The sequence below is a fragment of the Acinonyx jubatus genome, chromosome E4, assembly GCF_027475565.1.
Source record: "Acinonyx jubatus isolate Ajub_Pintada_27869175 chromosome E4, VMU_Ajub_asm_v1.0, whole genome shotgun sequence".
Lineage (NCBI taxonomy): Eukaryota > Metazoa > Chordata > Mammalia > Carnivora > Felidae > Acinonyx > Acinonyx jubatus.
In genome coordinates this window covers 44,548,955-44,576,730 of record NC_069395.1, presented here as the reverse complement: position 1 = coordinate 44,576,730, position 27,776 = coordinate 44,548,955, and the positions used below count along the sequence as shown (strand labels likewise).

General features: G+C 43.3%; 1 long non-coding RNA gene across 2 annotated transcripts in view; it reads right to left on the bottom strand.

The window, feature by feature from the left end:
* The window catches only part of LOC128313108 (uncharacterized), a 55,000-nt gene extending 28,811 nt beyond the window's left edge, over nucleotides 1–26,189 (bottom strand). Inside the window, exons 1-3 of one of the 2 annotated variants that reach the window (XR_008293346.1) lie at nucleotides 24,021–26,189; nucleotides 14,461–15,541; nucleotides 449–14,238 (exon numbers count right to left, since the gene is read on the bottom strand). This is a non-coding gene — a long non-coding RNA (uncharacterized LOC128313108). The remainder of the gene's footprint in view (nucleotides 1–448; nucleotides 14,239–14,460; nucleotides 15,542–24,020) is intronic. The other variant, XR_008293345.1, reaches the window with a different exon arrangement.
* Between the last annotated feature and the right edge of the window lie 1,587 nt (nucleotides 26,190–27,776).

Genomic DNA, 27,776 nt, shown 5'->3' with positions numbered 1-27,776 from the left:
CTAAGTGTCTGGCCGGTGCTAGATGCTGTGAGGGATGCATTATGACAGATCCATGAGACTGTCATTGGGAGCAAGGGGACATGGGGTGTCTCAGTGCTGCTCGGAAAACTCTGAGTGCAGCTAAATGTTTTAAAAAGAAGGAAGAGAAAGCATGAGAATCAAGAAGGAGCAAAGAAACCGCTCCCGTTGCACACTGTGCATGACAACGTGCACCCAGAGATGGCCAGCAGTGGGGCCAAGAGCAGGAGGAGGAGACTTTCTGGCCTCCAAGGGGGCAAACCTACTGAGGAGAATCAGTTATCAGAAGTCAGGAGTTCAACTGGGATTACAAGCAAGAAATAGGGAAGGCCCTTAGGGAAGGCCCTTGCTCCCTGACTCCAGGACAACACAGACTTCACGTGGGTGGGAGATGAGATGTGGAAGAATCGGGAACCCAGAGATGACTGACCCGGGCAGGCATGGCGCTTGGGGCGGAAGGGACCGATGCATCGCCCGGTACTGGGCTCACAACAGAGCAAGTGCCTTCGGCGGCAACTGGGTGCTGGCAGCACCCACCTCTTCCTCTTCTTGGCCTCCTTTGCTTCTTGTAGGTCCAGTGCCCAGTGCAGCAATCAGAGGTCATCTGAGAGGACCGACCTGCAGGCCGCGAGGTGACGCCAGTGCACCTGCGAGAGGTGAATTCAGAGCTGGTGGGAAAGTGGAATCCCGGCTTTGGTTGGAAGTAGGCCATTCCGTGTGCTCTTTCCTGCCGACCAGTCCCAGGATGGCTCCGCAGACCCACCACTGCGCTCCAGGGTGTTTTGACCGCACAAACCTCCTTCAGAAGTCACCCTCTAGATGCTTCTTGTTTTGTAGAAATAAAGCAAGAAAAAAGAGTGAAGATACCTCTAGGGGAGTTCTCAGGGAAGGCCTGAAGGTATTCTGGGACAGCAAGGGTGAAATTCTGATGATCCACAAACAAAAACAGGGCCCCCTTCCGATCTCCACTGTTATCATCACTGATGAGTTACTCACTCATTCTCCAAGTTTATTTCATGGGTGTCTGAAATTGAATCAAGTATGACCATCTCAGAAATCTCCCTTATTCATGGTGTACATCTGGCCAAGCGGGTGATAAGAAAAAGGCTGAATGCCCCAAAATTTGTGCTGGAGCTGGTACAACCTCTATCACGCTTTTAGGGTACAAAACACTGACCTAACCTGGACACATAATTAAACCGCAACCTTATTTGCTGCTTTAAGAAACACTTTGGGCCTGGGTAGTTTATCAGAACCAGAAATAAAAACCCTCCCATACCAAAAATGTGGGAGAAAGAACTGCATGTTATTTAAGTGCTGGGCACTGTCCTAAGGACTTTGTTCTGGCATTTTAGTCCTCACAACAGCCATCTGAGTTAATATTACTAATCTACTTTATAGATAAAGAAATCAAGGTTCTAAGATATCATTATAACAACCTAACATGTTTTTATTAATTATTAAGCCTTCTATGTCGGGACTGAGCTATCCTCTGGCGGAAATAGATAAAATGATGCAGTCTCTCCCCTCTCTGTAGGATATGGATGTATATACACTGTTAACTACATACCAGAAATATTACAATGGAAGTGAGAGCTCCTGGAATCTGTCCAAAGGAGTAAGGGACAATGTCATAGTGAGGTGACACCAACTGACTCTTGAAGGAATAGGGACCTTCCAGTTCTTCTCCCTACCTGATGCTTTACTCCTGTACTATTGAAGAGTGATATCTTCAATTTCCATAGAAACTCCCTACATGCAGGGCACCTGGGTGGCTCAGTCGGCTAAGCATCCGACTTCAGCTCAGGTCATGATCTCACAGTTTGTGAGTTTGAGCCCTACGTTGGGCTCTGTGCTGACAGCTCAGAGCCTGAAGCCTGCTTTGGATTCTGTGTCTCCCTCTCTCTCTGTCCCTCCCCAACTCGTGCCCTGTCTCTCTCTCTCTCTGTCTCTCAAAAAGAAATAAAACATTAAAAAAAACAAACAAACAAACCTCCCTGCAGGCTAATTAGAGACCAGCTTATAATTTAAAATAGGTAGACCTTAATATTCTCTGATGCATGCCAATGTCTACTTCCTGTTGGTAGAGTTCTATGGACCATCAGGGACCTTTTGGGGATCCTCAAGAAAGTCTGATAAAATAGTTTACTAGCTATATGTTACCACCCCTTTTTTAAATCATAGGAAATATTTTATTACTTAAAAAATTTTTTTAAGTTTATTTTTATTTGTTTTGAGAGAGAGAAATAGAGAGCAAGAAGGGGAGGGGCAGAGAGAGAAGGAGAGAGAATCCCCAGCAGACTCTATGCTGTCAGCACAGAGCCCCATGTGGGGCTTGAACTCACAAACTGTGAGATCATGACCTAAGCCGAAGTCAAGAGTTGGTTGCTTAACTGACTGAGCCACCCAGGCACGCCTCCTTTTTTTTTTTTTCTTTTCTTACCACTCTTTCTTTTATGCACCAGCTATATTTACCTAAAACACCACATGGGGCAACTGAACCACCACTCTCTTCCATTTGCCCTACTATTGCTACTTTGGAGGCTACAGTGCCCTCTGTCCCTTGGCTGGTGTTCTCAGACCAGCCCTGGACAGCCTGTTAATGGCCTTGCCTGAGTTTCCTCACTGGAGTCCATTTCTGGAGGACAGTCAAGGAAATGAAGCTAATGTCAGTGGAAAACTGGGTAGTTCCATGATGGCAGGACCTCTGACCCAGAAATACTATGATTTCTCCAGTGATCAACATTCCTTTTCAAGCTTTGGTGGAAACTGAAAGGAAGAGTCAGGGCTGGATGTGAGAAAGCAGATTTTCATCCCAGATGTTGCTTGGTGGCAATTGCTTCCATCACAGAGCCGGCTCACGATATTTATTGTCGTGACACATATCAAGGCATCCTTTTCATACCACTGGATTGCTTTGAATAAAATGTTAATTCATAGTATGTGCTTTAACTTCTTCTAAAGACTTTAAGTTGACCATTATTGGTAGAGAAGTCAGTGCATGGGCACCAACAACGTGGTTAAGGTGGCTCGTGGACTCTAGCTCTCCAGAAATAAGAAAAAGCTGAAATTCCCTTGGCTTGCCTGGAGACCTTACCGAATACTAATGTAATGGGTTCATAATAGGCAATATAGTTCATTTTAATTAGAATCCCACAATCCTAGAAATTAAGTTGAAAAAGAACTATTAGGTCATCTGGCCTATCACCTTCCCTATTCTCTCCTCAGTGCAAGATTGTTCCCTGGGGTCTCTCAGAAATGCATGGATTGGTCTACATTTAAACGACTGCAAAACTATGAGGTTTATGTCATTCCCCTTGGGAAACTATTACACAGTCTAATGGATTTCACTGTGATTTCTTTCCCCAGAGATTCAGCCCAAATTTCTCTTTGCTTGAGTTTGTCACCTTTTATTTCTCTTTGAATACTCAGATTCAGAAACATCACAAGTAAGAATAACCAAATCTATTTTCTACTCTTCAGCAGTAAAAGGTGGGAATCTCAGCCCAGACCACTTCCTCAGTTTCACGTTTGTAGGTGAGTTGGGACATTACTAACCCTTTCGAACCACTAAGATACTCTCCTTTCCTCATAAAAGGAATCCACAGACTCACCAGGGTGGGGTCAATTTTGAATTCTGATGGTAGTGGCACATTTGACATGATTCTTGCCACCCTGCCTTGTCCAATCTGCCATATATAAATGAGGATACATTTGCCAAGATTTGAGATGCCCTCTGCATCTTGCTGAACAAAGAAAATCATTCTGGCTTTTAGGGGATAGAACTTAAGACTCTACCTTTATTAGCACCATTACCAACCAATTAAGCTACCATATTATATTTCCTAGGATGACACCAAAAGAATCTTAGAAGTGCACGCTGGCTAGGTCAATAAACAGGTATAAATCCCCATGTCATCTATTTCACATATGTTTGTCTGCATGTACAGAGAGAAGCAGCAGCACCAGGAGAGAGACATGAAGGAGAAACAGCAGCAGAGCCACAAAAGGAAACACCCCCTGCATTTATAAAGGACAACTGAGTCACATGCATGGTGGAACTATGATGCATTAGAACTCCTTAATTGAAGAGAAAGGCCTCCCTGGGGATTTTACTTCCTCACGTTTGCTTTTGGTTATTATTATTACTAGAATATGACAGAGACAGCAATGCCCTAATCTGAGAGAGGATCATTCTTCTGAGTAATGCACAATGCTGCAAAAACACTAATGAATTCAGAGCACAGCCAGGACTGAATTGCAAGCAATGGTCCCTAAAGGTAATCCCCCCGAATTATTATACTAGATGGCAACTCAGACTGAGTGAGATGGATGGGAGGAAAATGACTCTCGGAGTGTGACTTAATGACAAAAAAAGGCATAGTGAACATATGACCAGGCCTCCATTTCTAAGGATAGGCCCTTTCATCCATTCATTTTTTTTTTACATCTTCATTTACTGCAAGCCCTTCTGGAGCCATGCACTGTGGCAGGTGCTAGGGGCACTTGTCCTGGGCTGTTGGAAGGAGGTGGCAGGTCATATATTAGCACTTTAATGGCAAACAGTTATGCTTCATCTTCCTTTGTGTTGGAAGTAGGAGCCAATTTAGAATTTTTAAAAATGGACTACAAAATCCTGTAAAGGGGGACAAAGTGAGAGAAAATAACATAACGAACACTTGGGTGCCCACCACCTAACTTTATCAAACCTTAACATTTTGACCTATTTACTATTTTTTTTAAATAATAAAATATTACAACTATACTTGAAGTCTCCTGTGCACCCCTTCTCTAAGCCATCCTACAGGTGGCCATCATCCAAAATCTGATGTTTGTCACCCTCCTTCATGTTCTATACTACTCCTCATGTAGGTGTCTTATGTGTCTATCTTTGTTTAATTTGTTTTACTTTTTTAATTTACATCCAAATTAGTTAGCATACATGCAACAATGATTTCAGGAGCCCCTTACCCATTTAGCCCATTCCACCTCCTACAACCCCTCCAGTAACACTCCGTTTGTTCTCCATATTTAAGAGTCTCTTATGTTTTGTCCCCCTCCCAGTTTTTATACTATTTTTGCTTCCCTTCCCTTATGTTCACCTGTTCTGTGTCTTCAAGTCCTCATATGAGTGAAGTCATATGATATTTGTCTTTCTCTGATCTTTGTTTTACATGCTTTCTATAAGTGTTTACATATTCAATTTTGAGGGAGAGAGAAAGAGGGAGCGAGCACAGGAGGAGTGGAGAGAGAGGGAGAGAGAGAGAATCCCAAGCTGACAGTGCAGAGCCGGACAGGGGCTCCATCTCGCAAACCATGAGACCATGACCCGAACTGAAATCAAGAGTCAGACACTGAATCCATTGAGCCACCCAGGCGCCCTGTTTTATATGCTTTTAAGTTTTACACAAATGGCATCCTATCGTCTCTATTCTTCTGTCATTTGCTTTTTGTCATTCAACATTATGTTTTGGGGATTTATCCGTGTTAATACATGTAATCCTAGTCCATTCATTTAAATTTCTGTATGATGTTCCATTGTATGGCTATACCATAAATTATTTGTCCATTCCTGATGATCATTTAGGTCATTTCCCCTTTTTTACCCGAGTACTAACAGTGTTGCAATCAACATTCTTCTATAAATCTCCCATGCTGATGTGACACTTTCATTAGGTTATATGCCTAGAAGTGGAATCTGACTCAAAGTGGTCATAACTAGGTACAAAGTAGTATGGGAGGATTTGCGTCTATTATCCTTGCTTATACTTGTTTTGATCAGACTTAAAATTTTGGTCAACATGATGAGTGAGTAATGGTATCTCATGGTTGTTTTAATTTGTAGTTTGTTAGTGACTGGGGGCCTTGAGCATCTCTTATGTGTTTATTGGTAATTAATGACTATCGTTTTATGTTTTGCCTATTTTCTATTTTTTTCTTGCTGAGTTGTAGTGTTTTTTTAAACTCTGGATACGAGGCTTTTATCAATGGTCGGTTTCCAATATTCCCTCCCAGTGTCTCTCTTAATCTTTGTTTATGGAGACATTCTTCAAAAAAAGTCAGTTTAAAATTTAATGTTAGTGTAGTCAAATGTGCCACCATTTTCCATTATGGTTTTTCCCTTTATACATTGTCTAAGGAATCATTCCTTAGCCCTTAAATCAGAAATGCTTTCCTATATTTCCTTATAAATGTATTACATTTTTGCTTTCATGTAGAGCTTTTTAATGCACTGACAATTGATTTTTGTGTGTGATGTGTTTTTATTCTTCTCTGTCTGGATAACCAATGGTCCATCCCTCTTCTGCTCTGTAATACCAAACTTTCACTTAAAGATGGGATATTTTAGTTGTTGTCCTCCAGTCTTTGGGTCTATTTTTCTATTCCTGCACTGGTACCACCTCTCATCACTGCTGTAACACTCTAAGAAGTCTTGATATTGGGCAAGGCTAGTTTCCTACTTTTTTTTTTTTTTTCAAAACTGCCTCTCTTTATCCTTTGTCCTTTGCTCTTCTGTATAAAACTTAAGATCAGCTTGTTAAATGCTATCAGTTAATGAATAGACTAGACCCATAACTCCATTCATCTGAGCTAGTTTAATTTTGCTCTGACTGCTATTACTGCACTAAGCAATAAAGAAATGCCAGACACGACTCTAAGTGTTTTATAAACATTGAGTCATTTAAACCTCACCCAACCCTGTGAGGTAGGTACTAATTATTATTCCCTTGTTCTAGTTGAAGGGACTGGGATTGATGATATTAGGTAATGTGCCCAAGGTCCCTGGGTTATTATGGGGCACAGCCAGAGCACACCTGCTTAAACTCCTTCTAATCACACTCCAGGCCTTATCTGGACATACAAAGCTTCAGAAAATATTTTGCACTTACTGACCATGCAAGCAAATTAAAATTAGTATTCTCTTTATTTTACCAAAGAAGAAACTAAAGCAAAGACAAGGTACATGATTTGTCTGATACCCTATACAATGTCCACCACAGAATGGAACTCAAGTCCTTTGACTTTCCCTGTGTGAAAACCCACCCCTTCCACTGCTACCCCCTGGTGTCCCACCAGCTCTTGCCACTGTGTTTTCCAGGCCAGATGCCTGGAATGCACAAGTAAGAGGCTGCAGTGAAATCCTAGTCTCCACGGAATGCTACTGAGCCCTCAGTGGGCCATGGCAATGAGCAAGTGGAAGTCAACTCTAGAGGTGAAATGGCTTCGTCAGCCAACGGTTCCTGGGATGCTCAGGGACACTTTCATTTCATTCTGAAAAACTAGCAGTGAGGTGGGAGTGGAGACTGACACAACAGAGATGTCTCCTACCTCTGACAGAGCTTGCCAAATGGCAGAGCTTGCACATTTTTAAGGAAATGCATGAAGGAGGTTGTAAATGCTGGCAATAGTGAGGCCAAGTCTGTAGGAACAGATTACTCGAGAAGTAATTGAATAAGAAAACATCGGGTAGGAGCTTTGAAGGTAGCCAAGAGAAAAACATGCCATACAGAGATACTCACCGACCCAGGCTGCTGGTTGGAGGACAGACCCCGTCAGCAGCAGCTTTCCCTATAAATTTGACTCGGCCACCACACGTTCAATGACATTGAGCAAGTCATTCCAGACAGCCTGGGCATCTCCATTCCCTTCTCTGTGAGAGGAGGCCCATGAGGGGCTTTTACTAAGGTGAGGAAATCTGTGTAGTCTGGAAGAAAGAATGCAAGTCCATCGATGGGCTCTTGCTCTGCAAGGGATATGGGGGACACCTAACCTTTTGAAGGCTAGAAGTGAGGAGGGCAGTGAAGAGTCACAAAATAAACAAAGTGTACGTTGGGTTCATCTAAGGACAGTTTGTATGCCTGAGAGCTTGATCTCCTCCCATGTTTTTCTTTCACTGTCTTTTACTGCAAACAAGTTTCGGCAAGATGCGTATTTTCTCCACATGTCAGTCCTTCATCTCTGCTGTTAGGATTATAGTACTGCCGGTCCTCACCGGGGACAGCACATGTGAAGGCTAACATGAGGTACTATGAAGTCAACACCTACAGCGAGTAGAGGAAGGTGAGGAAGACTGGAAGTGGGATTAGAGGGCGCTCTTGGGTGGTCTCGGCTCCTCCTTCACAGCTGCAGGGGCTGGAAAAACATTGCAAGCCAGCCCCACACCTCAGAAGAATTATAACGCTGGCCAGAGGCTCCTTCTAGAGCATTCTATGCTGGCCCATCCCTGCCCTCTGGAATGAGTCTGTTTCCTACTGGTTTTCATATTAATGAGGTAATTATTGTGTGTGTTTACACACCTGTGCCTTATTCTCAGCCTCTCTGAATTCTTCTCCAAGCAACGTGGTTCCCTTTGCCCTTCTTCTAGCAGGAAGGGACTCAAAGGAAGCGTGGAGAAACGAAGGTTTTCCTTTCTTTAATTTTAGCTTTAATTCCTGACTTTATCTTTGGTCATAATATTTATAGTCTCAGCCACCATAATAGTAGCCACTATTTACTGTATTTTCTGAGTATCACTCAGATCTCAGATAATCAAATGAAATTTCAAACAGTTCTCACATGTACCTTGCTCTTCCAGATAATCTATGAGCAAATGAGACCACAGCCCTATGGATTCTGTAACCAGCACGACACCCAGTGGGCAAACTTGGGGCAGTAGGCATTGGGCTGGTGTTCTTTGAGTTCTGCACATAGTAGGAACTGTGGCCACATAATAGGTTGGCAATGAAGCAACAGCCAGAGCCAAGGTCATGAATCGTGATTTACTCAGTTACTGAGCCAGGAATTATACAGCATTAGCTATAAGGAGTTATTACAGTAAGGAGCACTGTAAAGCAAGAAATGAAGATGTACTAGACGGGATCCCTTCCCTCAAAGACTTCCCTCACTGGCGGTGGAGATCACGCCTGTTGTGTGCACACACACGCACACATGCAAAAAAGTAACCAGACTTCCAAAGTGTGATGTCTTATAAGTGACATAAACCCAGTGCTCTAGGCCTGAAGAGGGGAGAGAAGTCAGGGACAGCACCCTGTAGAAGTGAGGACCTTTAGGCCCTAAGCGATTCAGAGTTGAAAGTGAGGGACACGAATCCAAGAAAGATGGCTAGAATACAGGATTCATAAGGAGGAGCGGTAAGAATAGAAATAGACGAGGAGAGAAGGTTTGTATGCTGGGTTAAAGATTATGCATTTATCGGGTAGGTCATAAGGAGCCACTGAAAAACCTCAAGGAAGAGAAGTCTTTGTTGAGGACTTGGGGAAGAGAGGAAGCCATCCATCAGAGAAGACTGTAAAAGAAACACAAGTTTGAAAAGATATACTGAGTAAGAGTCCAGGGTGAAGAGGGAAGACAGCTGAGGAAGGACCCTTGATGTGGCTGAAGCTAAGCTGAAGTGGAAAGGCTGCTCTGGGAACCAAGTGGGGAGAAGGGAAAATGGCACCCGGGGGTAAACAGAAGGGAATTTCCTTGTAGCATAGGAGGATCCTGCGCTTCACAGGCCCAGGCGGCGGATCCCAGTAGGAGAAGACAGGACTCCAAGTGAAAGGCTGTCTCTGCTGGCTCTGCAGGTTCCTGGCAGTGTGGCTTCGTCAAGTAGTGTAACCTGTGGGAGGCTTTGCCTTCTCACAGCTGAGATGGCGGTCATTGCTCCCGCCTTCAAAGCGACTGAGGTAAAGAGAAGTGTGGGTATGTGTGTCTGTGAAACATTAGGGATGGGGTTTTAATTGCCTTCTTCATGTGGGGCTGGGGGGACAAGGTGCCACATGCTGACTACGTGCTGAGGGACGTCAGGGCACACAACCTTGGTTTGCGCTAGTGCTTCTATGGAGAAGGTGACCAGAAACGCTGAGTGGAGGTTGCATGGGCAGGAACCTCTCTAACGGGAGCACTTTGGTTCCCTGTACATAGAAAATGGGCCACGTTACTGAACAGGGAGAAAAGCTGGGAGTCAGATGATACTTGATTGTTGGGAGGGGGGTCAGCGTACTGAATGTAGTGCTTTGAGGAGCCCCTTGCCCTCACGCCTGACCCTGAGAAAAATTTACCAAAGGTCTTGGGGCTTTAAGAAACGTTAACATTAGGGAGGTTGTGGAAAATGCAAGAGAAGCCTGGGCCGGGGGCCAGGAGGGACTGCCCTAAGGATCCGGTGCCTCCAGGTGAGGTTTCCTCTTCAGACCAGGATAACCTCCGGCCTCACTGCTTCCACCCCCAAATGGCTCTTCTGAGCTCTTCCTGACCCCTGGGAAACATCCCCAACACCTGGTGGTTGCTGACCCGCTTCTGGTCCAGTATATCCTCCTCTTTAAAAAAACAAATTTTAAGTCAGTGGAAAACGTATCTTTTCCCTAATGGGGTGGCATCATAAGCCTACTTTCCATGAAGCAGTTAGAAGTGAGCAAAGAACACAAGCAGTGGAAACTCTCATTCCAAACGTACAGCTGTTCCAGAGCAAGAACCACGCTACACGGCCTGCCTGCCCGCAAATCCTGAGCACCTGACATGGCATTCCCAAATCCTTGAGGACTCCGGAGGCCATGTGCCCCGGGAGACCCCCAGGATTCTGACAGCAGAGGAAAGCTAACCAGTGACCCAGCTTCTGCCCCAAACCAGCGTCTCCTGAAAGGGGGATGTGCCAGCTAGCACCAGGCACTCTGTTTCAGTCCCTATCCTTGAGTGTTCTGGCCATCCATGGGACATAGATACCTTCCAGGTAACAAAATGCCCTTCATGTCCAAAAGAATGACCTAGAGTTGTAACAGACAACACAGTCCAAAGTTACTGAATGATACCAAACTGCAACTCTTGGAATTTGACTTTGCAGGCTATGGATGTTTCAAACTAATATGACACATGTGCTATTTATTTATTTATTTATTTATTTATTTATTTAAGAGAGAGGCTTGATCCCATGATCCTGGCATCATGATCTAAGCCAAAATCAAGAGTTGGACGCTCAACTGAGCCACACAGGCGCCCCATATGCTAATTCTTAAATAAGAAAACTACCATGCCTACCACCAGATGGCTCAGAGAATGACCAGGTTAATCAAGGATGGAAAGGGGCTGGTGAATATTGACATTATGAACTGAAAATGTAAATTAGAAGCAATGCCGTGGGCCAAAGGAGGCAGAAGGTAGATATATACGGAAGTAGATAATTAATTAGGTTTTGGCTACTATTAAGAAACCAACACAGGCCAAATCTCATTATAACTGACACCATTAGACTAGAAATCTGGGTATTAGCAAGATTATTCAAAAGTCCCTGGTTGGCCCCTTTGTGTATAAGGCAACGGACAGATTGCTGGTGCCCTAGTCTGAATGATAAATTGACTCTCCTTCAGTTCTCTCCTTAACTAGCTGACAAGTCCCTGCTTACTAACTCAGTCTGTACATCTGTCAAATGGGGACAGTAACGCCTGACCTGCCTCCTACTGGAGAAAACGAGAAAACGATGCCATATCACCACAAACCTAGTAAAAACTAGCATTTGTACTCATGTAGTACTGACAAAGCGTTTTCAAATAGTTCAGCCCCTTTGATCCTCATAATAAGCAGTGGTGAAGACTCTTTCAGACGCCAGACACCCTTTACATGACAAGTATTTTGCAATGTCCTCTTTACTAATACAAAGTGAAATTAACTGAAAATAAGCTTCAGTACACATATGATTTTTTAAAAGATAAGTTTTTGATAAAAGGAAAATTATTCATTAAATATGCACTCGGGAACTCAACCCGGTTCTTCTGAGGCCACTGCCATTATCTTTCCAGAATCCTCTTAAGTTATTTTTTAAATTAAAAACAACCAAAATTAATGTTGTTTAAGAATTCCCTAAGGCCATCATGTTTCTCTTCTCCAAAAATAAGACAATCTTGCTTTTTCATCACAGTACCTTGTTATAGCAATCCTGGCCTTGCTGTATTGGTTAGTTCTACTACAGTGACAAATAATCCCCCAATTCTCAGTTGCTTACAGCTGACTTACTCATATTACTGAAGGTTGTGGGTCGGCTGCTGCTCTGTCAAGGGTGTGGCTCAGCTCCAACCTGTAAGCCAGCTGCTGGTCTGCACCATGTGTCCTTGTCCTACGGGGATTCAGGCTGAAGGATCACAGGGTACGTTATGCCCATGGCAGAGGAAAAGAGCCAGACAGCCGGTGATAACCCACAATGCCTCTCAGAGTGTCTGTTTCAAGAATCTGCACATAGTCACATGGCAACAGTCAGAGATGTACAATCCTCTTACAGGGAAGGGGAGGTGAACAATTGCAAAGTGCAATGCAATCTGTCATAACTGATCAGATCAATTATGGGACCCCAGGCAGTCCTGCTAACAGACTTGAGCTGGCACACAGAAACGCTTGCTATCCTTCTCGAGCCCAAGGGTCACAGATTCAGTCATTAATGGAAAGGGTAGAGACTGTGGCAAAGAAAAGAAGTCTTACCTCATTTAAAAGAGCAGCTACATGGGGGCACCTGGATGACTCAGCTGGTTAAGTGTCCTACTCTTGATTTTGACTCAGGTCATATATGATCTTGTGGTTCATGAGATCGAGCCCTGCACCGGGCTCTGTGCAGAGCTTGCTTGGGATTCTCCCTCTCCCTCTCTCTGCCCCTCTTTTCTCTCTAAATAAATAAATAAACATTAAAAAAATAAAAAATAAAGGAGCAGCCCCTGTCAGCCCTTGGAAGTGGTACAATGTGCAAATGAACACCCAAGTCCTTTGATCTCTCAAGAAAAGTCAGAAAATCTGATATTTGTGTAAAACCTCCTATTTTTAAAATTTTTAGAAACTCTTTTCATTAAAAAAAACCATGACTCTGCAGACCAAACAGAGCATCCCAAATCCAAATTTGGATCACAACTTAAAAGTTTTCATACTGTGCTTTAGGGAAGTTTTAGGGATGTGACAAACTGGACAGGGGCTGCTGTCCCAGGAAGTAGGTGAACAGATTTCTTATTCATTTCAGTGACTCAGAGAGAGTCAGTACTCACCTGGCCCAGAGTCACTCAGACTCCATTAATTGACTCAGGGCTCAGGTCATGGTGTTACTCGTGGCCTTTGGTTTTCCTGTCCTGGGTTTGGCTGTCTGAGCTGTGCCATCTCCCAAGAGACACCTTTCAGGCTGATTGACTTAAAAATTAGAGCTCAGATGGCAAAAGAAGGGGGGAATAATAGGGCGAGAGATTGCACTCATTTGCCTCTTTAAATTTTAATATGGAGCGCGATTTGTTAACAAGGGGGAGGTCCCGAGGTACTGAGGGGTATCAATAATTCAGCAGAGGCTGTCAAGCTGCAAATAGCTGCATGGTGCCCAGCTGATGCTCCTGCTGGTGACACTGGCTACCCTTTCAAGCTTTAAGAGAAAGGGCCAGGTTTCCATCATCCAGCCCATTTCAGTCCTGTCTTTCCCTAGCTCCCAGTTCCTCGTGGAACTGGAGGCGACTCTACTGGAGGCTGTGACCATGTACAGACCCCGAGGATAAGAGTCCATAATGCTAAACCGATCGCAGGTTAAACATAAAAGTTCCCTAAGGACAATGGTCGATGGAGCTCCCGTTTGGTAGGATCTGTAGTGCTAAGGCCATCTCCCAATCACATGAGTTTACTGCCCAGGACTTAATAGAGCCCTATCCCCCAGCCCCAAGATGAACATCACTCCTTCCTGTGTGCCAGATCTCATTTCTCCCCCTTCTTTAAGAAACTTAACAGAAGACCATAGGGGAAGGGAAGGAAAAATAAGTTAAAAACAGAGAGGGAGGCAAACCATAAGAGACCCTTAAATACAGAGAACCAACTGAGGGTTGATGGGGGTGAAGGCTTGGGGGTGGGGGGTGAAATGGGAAATGGGCATAGAGGAGGGCACTTGTTGGGATGAGTACTGGCTGTTGTATGTCAGTGATGAATCACGGGAATCTACTCCCGAAGCCAAGACTACACTGTATACACTGTATGTTAGCTAATGGGACAATAAATTTAAAATAAAATAAAATAAAACTCAAAACTCACCTGGATCTGGTCACTGAGTTTCTTGGATGATAGCACCCCTTGGCCAGGGCAGAGGGACATAGTGGGTCCCAGCCTAAGATACTGGAGTATGTAGCTCTAGAATCACATAAATCCATACATCCCCTCCCACCAAGATATAGGCCTTTGGGCAAATTTCTAAAGTCGTTGAGTTTCAGTTTTTTTCATTTTTTAAAACAAGGATAAAAATACCTATCTCGGGGCGCCTGGGTGGCGCAGTTGGTTAAGCGTCCGACGTCAGCCAGGTCACGATCTCACGGTCCGTGAGTTCGAGCCCCACATCAGGCTCTGGGCTGATGGCTCAGAGTCTGGAGCCTGTTTCCGATTCTGTGTCTCCCTCTCTCTCTGCCCCTCCCCCGTTCATGCTCTGTCTCTCTCTGTCCCAAAAATAAATAAACGTTGAAAAAAAAATACCTATCTCATTTAAGGATCAAATAAGATAGCATATGTAAATTTATTATGATTATTATTACAACTTTCTGAATGTGTCTCCAGTTGTCTCCTTCCTCACCCTCTACATGTTGCCACTTGAGGCCAGATGTCCCACGGGTGACACGGGGCATCTTTAGACCAGAGCACCAGTGATACAGCTTCTGTTTTTGATCAGGAGGAGTCGAAATAGAATTAATGCCAGCCAAATGGTAACAGGGGCTGCTTTGGGCCTTTGTCCTAGAAAAGCGAGTGATAATCAAACACACAGTGTCAATAAACTCAGCTTTCTTTGGAAGGCCCACCAAATGTCAGTCCCAAAGGGCATTTAGCAATGTCAAGACGGCATTCATTTCCTATCATTGTTGCTGGGCAGACACAAAGCTTTGGATCCTAGACAGTCTCTTCACATAGCAGGACAGGTCAAATAATGTGGAGAGAGCAGGAAAGGGGGCAAATGCTAACCCAGTGGGTTCTGCTTAATGTTCCACATTGTCTGGGATGGATTTCATAAAACATTAGCAGCTGATGCTATTAGCCAGCAGTAGGTCTGGGAAATGCTGTTCAATATTTTTCCCATTTCTGAGTGAAAGAGAGAGCTGAGAGAATAATACTGTAATAAGGAAAGCTTTGCTCCTGGCAAAGGGCATGTCCTTCCCCCCCCATGTTATTTGGTCACTTGCTTGAGAATAGGAAACAAAAGCAGAGCTGGGGATGAGGGTGAAGCAGAGGGAAGCATTTGTCCCTTAGAGTAAGGTAAAAATGTTTGTCTACAGTTTTAATAATTTGCTCTTCTATATTATAATTTTGGCCAATTTAATGCTTCAGTAAAGTGTGAAGTCCCTATATCACTTTGAGAAGTCGTGTCATGTGGAATAAAGGGGTGGAAGAACATCAGAGAGTTTTCTTCTCCCCCATTCATACCTTTGCTAGTTCGTTAGTCAAGGAGGCAGACTCTTACCTTATCCCCTGGTCCAGGATTTCCAGGTAGTGAACGTGAATGGAGTCTAGTGCAGAGTGGCAGTGAGAAATGTCAGGAAGGACGGACAATAAGCCCTCTTGTTTCCTAAAACATACATAGGAAGATACAGAACACAAAGAATACGGGGCTGGTAGGAATAAAGGGGAGGGCAGACAGGCTGATGTTGGGGTTATGCATTTATAGTCATATAAAGAAAATCCAAATATAAAGGACAAAATCCAAATATGGTCTGAATATGCCATGATTTTTTTACTTTTACTTTTCCCTGGAAAGTCTTCTGTGTTCAGAAACATCTCTACTGGCCTGTCACGGTGCCTATAATTCCATCAGGAAGTTGAATGTTTTAGTTTATAGGGAACTTCCACTTGGAAAAGAACACTACATATTGTCTTTGACTTACGACAAATTAGGGTGGATTTCTCAATCTGTCCAGTGTGTCCATTCCTCTGCCACTACTTTATTTTCACTTTTGCCATTGTTGCTAGGTTAGTTTGACAGCCTTTTTCCTCACTGGCCTCTCTGCCTCTGGCCAATGTCCCTTTAAGCCCCTTGTCCACAGACCAGCCCAAATGGTCTCTACTAAAGGCTAGTCCATACCTCATCCACCTGCTTCAAACTTCAAAGGCTTTTTAGCGTTTTCAGAAAACAGACTGAATTGAATGATACGGATTGCAACAGTCTCTGTTGACCTCTCCAAACTCACAACTCACCCCATCATCACCCCCATTCTGTGAACTGTTTACAGCTCCTGCTCTTGTCCCCAGCCTCTGTACCTGCAGTTCTGTCTGCCCCGTGTACCCTTCCTGCTCTGCTACCTCCCCTGGACAAGCCCTATGAAAGCTTCTGGTCTGGATATGGGGCTCCTCCGATGGATTTCCATGGGATTCTGCACAAATCTCTATCGCAGCACATGTTCTATTATTGTTATGGTGGTCTCATTGTCTGTATCTCCATGTAGATCGCATAGTCCTCGAATGTTGACTTTACTTATGTCTCCCTGGCATCTACCCATGGCATAAGGTGGTTCACAGTCAATGATTTTTGGATGAATAAATGCATTACTATAATAAGAAAACTAATGCTGAAAGGAGTGTCACTCAAGCTGTTTTATTACATGAGTCAGACAGGCACCTATAGTTTTTCTAGTTAAGATATTAATCTTTTCTTCCTAATCAAGACACAAAATTGTCTACCTGACAGAAGATCCCATAATTTTAGTTAATGAAGTTGTGAAGGATTGGGAGGAAATATTTGTGACATATATAAAAGGCAATGGATTAGGAGCCACAATATCTAAACAGCACCTCTACTTCAATAAGAAAGCATACCATCAACCTTGTATAAAAATAAGGAAAGATAAATATTCCATTTGTAAATAAGGAAGAAAGCATGTAAAAAGATTCCCAGTCTCAGCAACAAATCAATAATCACTTTTCACCCAACCAAATTGCTAAAAATGAAAAAGATTGATGAACTCCAGTGATGGTGATGGCATTAGGGAACGGGCTTTCTCTTACACTAGTAATAAAATTGTAAATTGAAACACTTTAAAAAATTTTTTTATTTAATTTTTTTGAAGCCATTCTTATTATCAATCAAAATTTAAATACATATTCCCTAGGACTTAGTATGATAGTTTTCTGTGGCTCCTATTTCAAATTACTACCAATTTAGTTGCTTAAAACAACACAAATTTATTATCTTTCCGTTCTGTAATTCAGAACAATGAAATAAGTCTCACTGACTGAAAATCAAGGTATTGGCAGTATTATACTCCTTTATGGAGTGTGAAGTTGTGAGGGGAGAATCTGTTTTGTTCCTTCTACCTTCTAGAGAGCACCCACATTCTTTGGCTGGTGGACCTCTTCCTCCATCTTCAAAGCCAGGAACTTTGAGCATACTCCTTCTTACAGCATGATCTCTCTGGTTCTGTGTTCTACTTTGTTTTTTCCTTCCTTCCTTCCTTCCTTCCTTCCTTCCTTCCTTCCTTCCTCCCTCCCTCCCTCCCTCCCTCCCTCCCTCCCTCCCTTTCTTTCTTTCTTTCTTTCTTTCTTTCTTTCTTTCTTTCTTTCATAGCGTGCGGATGGGGGTGGGGGCGGGGAGGAGCAGAGAAGGGTAGAGGGAGAGAATCTTAAGCAGGTTCTATGCACAGCACAGAGCCCAAAGCAGTGCTCAATCTCAGGATGGTGAGATCATGACCTGAGCCAAAACCAAGAGTCAGACACTTAAGCAACTGAGCCATCCAGGGTCCCCTCACTTCTTCTATTTTTAAGGACACTTGTGATTATATTAGGTCCATTTCTGACTAAGAATCTTAATTCCACCTGCAATACTAGTTTCCCTTTGCTGTGCAACCTAACATATTCACAGGCCCTAGGGATTAGGAGATTAGACATTTTGGGGGGGAAGGGCATTCATTATTTTACCTACCACTCCAATAAGTTCCACTTTTGGCAATATACCCTATAGAAATATACATACATGTATATGTATATGTGCCCAAAACTGTATGATCAAAAAATTGGTATTGAAGTAGTGTTTTTAATAGTAAAAAAATGGAAAAAGGTAAAAAGGAAAAAAAAAAAAACCTATCCATAAAAAGGAGAATAATTATATAACCCTATGTGATGGTTAATTTCATGTGTCAATTTGACTGGCCCATGGGTACTCAGATATTTGGTCAAACAGTATTTAAAGTGTCTCTGTGAGAGTGTTTTTGAATGCAATTAACATTTAAATTGGTAGACTGAGTAAAGCAAGTGGGCTTCTCTAATGTGGGTGGTCCTCATCCATCACTTGAAGGCCTGAATAGAACAAAAACGCTAGGGGGTGCCAAGTGGCCGACTCAGGTCATGATCTCGTGGTTTCATGAGTTTGAGCCCCGAGTTGGACTGTGCACTGACAGTGTGGAGCCTGCTTGGGATTCTCTCTCCCTCTCCCTCTCTCTCCCTCTCTCTCCCTCCCTCTCTCTCTCTCTCTCTCTTTCTCTCTCTCTCTCTCTCTCTCCCCGCCTCCCCCGTCTCTGCCCCTCCCCTGCTGGCACTGTCTCTCTCTCAAAATAAATAAATTAACTTAAAAAGAAAAGAACAAAAAGGCTAACTTTTCCCATAGTGAAAGGGAATTTCTCTTGCCTCATGGCCTTCTAACTAGGCCATAGGTTTTTCCCTGCCTCCAGACTCACACTGAAATATCAGCTCTTCTTCGGTCTCAAGCCTGCAGGCCTTCAGACTGGGACTAAACCACTCACTCTCCTGGGTGTCCAGCTTGCTTAAGTCACCCTGAAGATCTTGAGACTTTCTAGCCTCCACTATCATGTGCACTACTTCCTTATAGTAAATCTCCCCCGTCTCTAACTCATACATATTATTGGTTCTGTTTCTCTGGAGAATTCTGATTAATATATCCTATAGAAAAAGCACGCGGGGCGCCTGGGTGGTGCAGTCGGTTAAGTGTCCGACTTCAGCCAGGTCATGATCTCGCGGTCCGTGGGTTCGAGCCCCGCGTCAGGCTCTGGGCTGATGGCTCAGAGCCTGGAGCCTGTTTCCAATTCTGTGTCTCCCTCTCTCTGCCCCTCCCCCGTTCATGCTCTGTCTCTCTCTGTCCCAAAAATAAATAAACGTTGAAAAAAAAATTAAAAAAAAAAAAAAAGAAAAGAAAAAGCACGCAACCATAAGAAATAAGAAGGCAGAGCTTTGTGGACCAACGTAGAAGGATTTTCATGGGATAGAGTTATATGAAAAAGGGAAATGTTGAGTCTGATCTAATTTGTATAAAAATCGAAAGGGACATTTATAAATATATAAACACACCCACCTCTCTATATAAAGGCATAGAAAAAGGACTGAATGCTATATATTGGATGCATAACAATGATTAGATTATCTCTGTGATTGGGAGTTGGATGGGGGCCCGGTGGTGAAAGGGGTTTCCATCTATACTTATTTCAACTGTTTGACTCTCTTACACGAAAAAGTATATATGAATTATTTGTGTGATTTAAAAAAAGCTAAGACCATCAAAACTCAAAGAAAGGATCCATTTGTCCCAATTAATTGAATTTAAAAGAAATTGGCTTACAAGCTGCAATACCCATGAATTTACAAGGAGGAAGGTTTCTTTCTAGTGACTGGAATACCCCTATCTATTATCAAGAGAATATTTTTCTAATAAAAAAAATATGTAAGAAGCCAAATCAGTGAACAGAAGGGGCGTGTTAAGCATGAAATCGGAGCACATAAAGTCAGATGTCCTTGAGGGATGTTTTATCTTAGCTGAGGTTTTTAACTCCAATGAATTATCCAATTGACCCTAACACTTGGGCCTGTAGGCACAGCCTCTCTTTCTGATAATAGCTGTCTCTCTCTGCTCTGAAGAGTCACTTGAGAATTACTAGCAAACTCTCACTCTCCCACTGTCATTTTGAGAATCTCCATTAGATCCACCTTTCCTATTTGCACAAAGCACTTGCACTGTGTCCACTCTCTTTCTTAACAGATTCTATCAGACCATCTTCCATCGCTTATGCTGTCTTTAGTTTCTTGGCAGTGGAGAGAAGGTCATTTGCATTCCCCCAGTAAACACAGAATAGAATGGGTAACCTCATTTTCTGCCAAACAACCATGTCCATTCATAGTGGGGCTTTTTCTCCCCACTTGTCTCCCCAACCTTGTCCCTAAGATCTGTGCTTTTAACTTACTTTGGGAAACTGAACTTCTATTGATTCAACTGAATCATCTTCCTGGCTATAAGACCTTGGGTCATGTCATTACTCTTTGCCATAATTGTTTGTTTATTTCTTTTTATCTAAGATAAGGAAGTCATGGCAGTAAAACAGGAATACTCCTCAACTTTTGCCACCTTGCAGGGCCACTGAGAGATTAAAATGAGGAAACCCTCACTGATTCAATGAATGTTTGCCGAGGTCTTTTGCTCTGCCCAGCTCCATGCTTGGTTCTGGGGATGCATAAAAGAATAAGACAGTCTCTGCCTTCATAGTGCTCACAGTCTCATGAGAAATACATCTCATGAACAACTGCAATACAGAATAGTAAATGGTAACACAGGGTGTTATATTACACCCTGGAGGGGGTAGGGTTAAGAAAGACTTGGGGAGATAACTCTTGAGCAGAATCTTGAAGAAAGAGCAGGAAATAGGACAAGGTGAGAAAGGCATTCAAGACCAAAGGGACAGCGTGTGAAAGCCATGGAAGAAGGGACAGGATGGCAAGAGTCTGATTGGACATAGGACATGGTAGATTAAAGATAGCCCTAAATTCTTTGACACACCCCTCGAGGCAGGGTTACATTTGAATGTGACTCTGTGACTGCTTGACCAATGGAAGTAATGCTGTGCCACTTTTCAGGCCCAGGCCTTAAGAGACCTGCATATTCCACTTCCTGTCTCTTGGAACACTGTTGGAACCCAGCTACCACACTGTACTGTGAAGAAGCCCAAATAGAGAGGAACTGAGGCTCCCTGGTCAAATGCCCTGGGTAAGCAACCTGCTGACAACCAGCGCCAGCCTGTCAGCCACGTGGGTGAGTCGTCTTGGTAATGGATCCAGTCCAGGTAGAGCAGGTTTGGTGAGTAGAGGAGGGTGGGCGTTGGAGGGGAAATAATAGGTTCAGGCTGGGACCTATTGAGTTTGAGGGGCGATGGGTTATCCTGGTACAGACAGATGGTGTAGTGGGACTTGTAGATCTGAAGCCGAAGAGAGAGACTTGCAAAGGATTGTTGACAGGAGGAGAATGCATGATCAAGGATCCAAATACTTATGGGAAATACACACGGTGAGAAGAGAAGTCTCAAGGGAGACGATCGCAGCAAAGGGGTATACAGGAAAAAACAAGTCTATGAAGAAGCCTCTGAAGAAATAGGAGAGGGAAGTGGTGCAGAAAGTCCACTCTTTCTGCTACTAAGGAGCAGCACTTTTGATCACAAAGAGGAGGCTCTGCAGAGCAACGCAGGTTCATGCTTCACACTGAGCACGAATCGACTCCAGGCAAGCCTCCACACTAGGCAAGCCTGGGCTCCCTGGGTCCTGCTTTATTACTTACAGGGGGAAATAAACTCAGGCTGAAACTGGAAGCATTACAACCCGCACGCCAATCACACGAAATCCTTCTTCCCCTCCTCTCCCTAGCTATTCGAGCTTCCCCTTACAAAGCCATCAGGGCTTCTCCCTGTCTGGCAACACATGGGGAGTGCCCTTTGAGAAAAGGACAGGAAACCAAGAAGTGCATTGGTGTTCTGCCTCTGAGCTAAGCATGCACAGAGGCCTCTTCCATTTTTGTGAAGCTTTTCTTCTCCAAGCTGCACACCTAAACAGATGGGGGAGCAATGGTTTATTGATGCAGGGGCGCAGTAACTGTAGGAAAGAGCGGATGAATATTTCATGGGCACCAGTAGCAGTTAATAAATCATGAGGTGCTACAGCCGAGTGGGCCGCTCATTCCGCCCTGGACAATGGTTGCTCAGCTCTAGTCAAGTGGAACCTCCTTTTCTGGCAAGTCCAATCTGTCCTGAGTGCTGCAGGGAAGCTTGTGTGTCATTTCTGTGGGCCTTGATTTCTCAATTCAATACATACTGAGGATGGCTAGCAGTTCTATTTTTAGCGACTGCCAACTCGATGGATATGACGTAGGGAAATTCACAGAAAATTAGCTTAGGAATCAGGAGACTGGGCTTCTGGTCCCAACTCTGCTAGCTGTGTGACACTGGACAATATACTTAATCTCTCTGAATAATATTTTCCCATCTCTAAAATGAAGAAATGGATGGATTGGTAATCCTGAAGTTTCCTATCAGTTTTGTGATTGTATGAAACAGTGGGTTTCTTGAAGTTATAGTCATTGACTCATGATGTTGGTGATTGTTTCATAAATAATTATTGATAAAAGTGTGTGTGCTGTGTGTTTTGTTCATAGGGAGCATTGGCAACCTCCCTTCTGTGTCTAGAGACAAGAAGCATTTATGCTTAACCTTTTGCTTTTTAATGTTTATCATTTATTTCCAACCTACTGGGATAAAAACCCACTTTATGCAGCTGATACGCCTAACTTTTGAAAAAGACAGAACACAGACCTACTCAGTCATTAGCTTTGGCAACAGTACCATTTGGCCAGGCTCAGTATCTGACATCCATTTATTTATCTATTTATGATTTAAAACTTTAACTATATCCAAAAGTTAATTTTATCTGAGTATACCGGTAATGAAAACAGCAACGGCTGGTCACATAAACAGAAGTTTCAGCATTGTTAAAATTGCCAGTTTTAATAACAAAAAAACCACTACCACCGTTGAATGTTTACTCTGTGTTAACCTTTTATAGAGTATTTTACAAACATTATTCTTGTTATTTCTCATTAGTCCCCAAATAATGGCACACTGATAAGAAAATTGGGCTGAGAAAGATGAATTTCCTTGCCCAAGGTCACCCAATTAGCGAGTGGGTGAGAAGAGATTCAAACCCTAGCCTGTCTGATTCCAAATACACTATTATTGTAACAATACATAATAGCTAAAATTTACATTGGATTTACTATGAACTAGAAAGTAAGCAGCTCACCCATTGGGATAATCTCCATCTTTCATCTTCTTTGAGCTTTTCTGCAACCTTGTAAGTTGTAGAACATGGATAATAATGCAAATGATTCTTATCTATAGAAATGCAAATAAATTGATTATCGCCCTATGGGTGGGCACATCTTGCATCTATTCCTAAATTCATTTCTGAAGTCGGGTGCCCCCTATTTCTATGTGGTTCTTGGAGTTCTTTAAGCCAGCTAGAATGACTTATTGGTTCCTTCATTTATTAAATTAAACACAATATTTGACATGTCTTCATCTTACATTTGTAGGACAGCCATGATTTTACTTTCTTTTTTTAAATATTCTTTAAAAATATACAGCGCACACACACTCACAGGATTCTCAGAGAGGCGGAGAGGGACGCAGTTCTGCAACGCAGCTGCTGCTGGTGGTGTATGTGAGCACAGCAGGAGATGAGAGGCCAGGACGCCTCTTCAGGCTTTTCCACCCCTCCTGTGATATGGTGGGGCCTGTTGTTAACTAAGCTGGTGGCAATCAGTGGCTTGGCCGCTCTGCCTCTGGGCGGCCTATCTAATGATGGCTCCTCCACCTCTCATTGCTGCAGCTGCTGCCAAAGTATCACCTAGCACTGCCTCCTACCCTGCAGGTCCTTTGTAGGGTCTTTCCATGGCCTTCCAGAGCTCTGCTCTCTCCAAGGGCACTAAGGACAAGGACAGTGGACACTAAAGGGCAGAACTAACCAGCTTTCTGGGACCACCCCTTGTCTTTTCGGTAACTGCCTTTCAGATTTAAAGATTGTAAAGCCCCACATAATGAGCATAGACCTGTGGACTGTGACAATTAAGTCACCACAACAGTGTTTCTCATACTGCATGCCATGGAACACTGGTGTTCCACACATAACCTGCAGATGTGCTGTGAGTAAATGGAAAGATACTTCCAAATCTCATGATTCATAATTATTTTATCATGATAATGAAAAATAGTGAAGGAATTTCATTGCCTTACCTTTCAAGATCTAATTAGGTTTTTTTTTCTCTCTTTTCCCTCCCTTCCCTTCCTTCCTCCTTCCTTCCTTCCTTCCTTCCTTCCTTCCTTCCTTCCTTCCTTCCTTCCTTCCTTCTTCACCCAAATGTTACTTTGGGGCTTTTGTTGTTGTCCTAACAAAATAAAGAGTTTTTAAAGAAACACTTTACAACTCTACGCATAAAAATCTCATCAGTGGGTGTCCTGTGATATCAAAACATTAAGAAATCTTCTGTTACAGACCAGGAGGTGATGAGGGAGCATGAGGCAGGCTGTGGGGCAAAGCACAAGCTAGCACCCCCTCCCACCCAGGTGGGATCTGTGTGATATTCCTTGGACATTCCTAGCTACCCAAGAACAAAGGAAAGGGGTTTAAGTGCTTGCCATGGTGATGTGGGAAACTGAGGCAAATGAAAAATTAAATTTCCTTACTGCCTACAGCCCATTGACAAGTCCTTGAAACCGGCAGAGTGACCTCCCTCTAGGAGCTCAGCTGCCTCCATGATGACATTTTGCTGGGGGCAAAAGAGAACCTTGGCTTAATAGTGCCCCAACCTCGAGGATCCTGTAAGTCTATTTCCTTTATCTCAACTGCCCCAAGATATGTGCTGGCAATCATACTCCAAGCTTATGGCCCCCTGACATGCATCTGAAGGGTCTCATGACTGAGGTTTTATTAAATGGTACTAAATGGTGTTTCCCTAGCAACAGCTAGCCCCTCAAGGCCCTGGAAACTTTGCTTCCAAAATTCCATAGAGACTTACTCTAGCTCTGACACCCTCCCAATCTGAGGGTAGGTAATGAGTTACCCATCAGGACCCCAGTGCAGCTCTTCGTGACCATGGGTCCTGTCCCCATGCTTTAATAAAATCACCTTTTTGCACCAAAGAAGTCTTCAAGAAGTCTTTCTTGGGGGTGCCTGGGTGGCGCAGTCGGTTAAGTGTCCGACTTCAGCTCAGGTCATGATTTCACAGCCCGTGAGTTTGAGCCCCGCATCGGGCTCTGTGCTGACAGCTCGGAGCCTGGAGCCTGCTTCCAATTCTGTGTCTCCCTCTCTCTCTGCTCCTCCCCTGTTCACACACTGTCTCTGTCTCAAGAATAAATAAACATTAAAAAAAGAATTCTTTCTTGGACGTGACCCCACGAACCCCCATTACCCCCAAACTTCATCATGGACTATATTTTTAAGGTATAAAAGTCTTAAGTGTAAGACTTCTGAGAAGAAATGGAGATCTTTTTAGCAGCACAAAGGTTGAACATAGTTCTCTCCTTTCAGTTTGGGAACCATGAAAACATTCCTGCCCCTCTCCCTCACCACAGGACAAACTAGAGTAGGAGATACATTTGCCAGTTACCAGGAGGATGTCACATTTCACTGACAATAAGTTAACAAGAGAAAAACTATGTTCCAACCAGGTCTCTAAAGTGGTTGAAAACAGTTGTTGAAGACGCTGTTCTCAAAACCAGAGCTTCAACCAACTGTAAACAGAGAGATAGAATTCTCTGCAGTTGGCATTAAAATCCTGACCTGATAATTCTCTTTCTGATGCAAACCAGCTTAGAAACAGAAGAGAAGACACAGAAGGAATTGACTTTTGAATGTTGGTGATCTTTAAGCATCTGGAGTTAGTCCTCTGTATATACTTGTTTCCTATGATTTTAAGTCACTCCTTAGACTTCAACTACCTTCTTTATGGAACTGAATTCCACTTCCCATCTCCAGCCCAGATTTTTTGCCTCAGGGGCAATGCTGCTGGACAGCTGTTTGGATGTCATACAGACATTAATTTTTTTTTTTTTTTACTTTATCTTCCTCCTTCACCTCCCAAATGAGTTCTTCCCCTTACATTCTTTGTTTTGGAGAATGACACCATCATCCACTAAAGACATTGGAATCATTCAACCCATTACTAAATCTCTTATTCTACCTCCTAATTATGTCTCCAGTATCTCCCTTTCTCTTCACCTCCATTTGCCATTATAGCCAATCAGAGCCTCATAATGTTTCTTGGTTCCTAAAAGCTCATTTTCACTGGTTTCCCTGCCTGCTGTACACTGCCTTTTAGTCACTTCTCACCAAAGGCAGATTGACCTCTCTATGGTATAGATTTAATAATGTCACTCTCCTTGTGGCTTTCCATTGCTTTTAAGATAGTATATTTCATGATCTGAACCCAGTTTTCTAGTGTAACCTCATATTTTGCCAACTTTCAATTCTACGATAAATTATATTCCAGCCACACTAAATTGCTTGTGGATCCCTAAATATGACACATTCTCTATCATGCCTATGGCCCTCTATCATGCTACACTCTCTGCCCCCTCTACTCCTCCAACCACTCAGCTAACTTCTTCCTCCAGGAAACCTCCCCTGAACCTCCTAGTCAGCTTTTAAGTGACCCTCTCATGTATGCACAATACACCTGATGTCCCCTCTATCACATCCCTTTATACTCTACTGGAATTGCTATATGGAAGGAAAGCATTTAGGAAAAAACCTATACTTCTTTCCCTCATATTCTCTGATAACCCTGCTCTTTCCCCATTTAGAGCAGAGGGGCAGTCTATACTCACTACCCTCCAGAGTTAGGCTGTTCAATAAAAAATCCAAAGAGCAAAAAATGAGTTAATAGAGCTTTTTGAGTTTCCCCAAATAGACTCAAGTTGGCAGTTCATTGTTTATGTTCATGTTTATTCATTTTTGAGACAGAGAGAGAGACAGCACATGAGCCTGGCAGGGGCAGAGAGAGAGAGAGGACAGAGGATTCAAAGGGGACTCTGTGCTGACAGCGATGAGCCCGATGTGAGGCTCGAACTCATGAACTGTGAGATCATGACCTGAGTTGAAGTCAACTGATTGAGCCATCCAGGCACCCTGGAAGTTCATTGTTTAAAGAAGAATATTGTTAAGGATCAAAGGCCTAGGTCCTAAATTATTACAGCACAAAGTTTCTTTTCCCTAAACTGATTTGGAAGATCCTATGGACTGCAGCCAGAGAAAAGGGAGGCTGGAGCAAGAGATAGTAAGCCGTTGATGAATGATCTGAGGGTGGGTAAGGGTGGGCGGGGAGAGGCTATGAGAGAGGCGGCCCGAGAGGGCAAGAGAACACTTAGAGTTTCACTTCTCATATCCAAGAAGGGAACTTGAGGAGCTGGGAGTAAGTTGGTGAAAGGGCCTCTCAGTGGGAAATGGGAAGGCACCGTGTGTCCTGAGTGAATTGGTGACTGGAAACCAGACATGAGCCCACACACCACAGCAGATGCCCACATGCTAAACAATGATGTTCCTTCCACTGATGTCATGGAACTAGTGGAATCTAAATGCTGCCCCACGGAGAAGGGCGTGGGGGAAACCCTGAATTATCTATTACTCTGCATTGACCAAGAGTAAACTTCTCACTACAAACATAGTGAGAGATCAAGATAGAAATTAAATATGATTATAGAAAACAAGCTAACCAATTTTTACTGTCCTGAGTTTATACCCTAGGACTCCCACTCATGGCATCTATTTAAAAGCCAGCTCTCTCCACTCATCTGGAGACTCACTGAACTCAGGGACGAGTTGTATTCATCTTTGTAACCTCAGTCTGGGAGTAGAGAGTCCGTAAATGTTCATCAGTTGAAAAAAAATGAATGAATGACCTGGATGATGAAAGAAGAGGATTTGGACAGAAGAAGGCACAGTAATTTCCCTTGATCTGATGTGATGGTCCTTAATGAAACTGGAGCTGAATA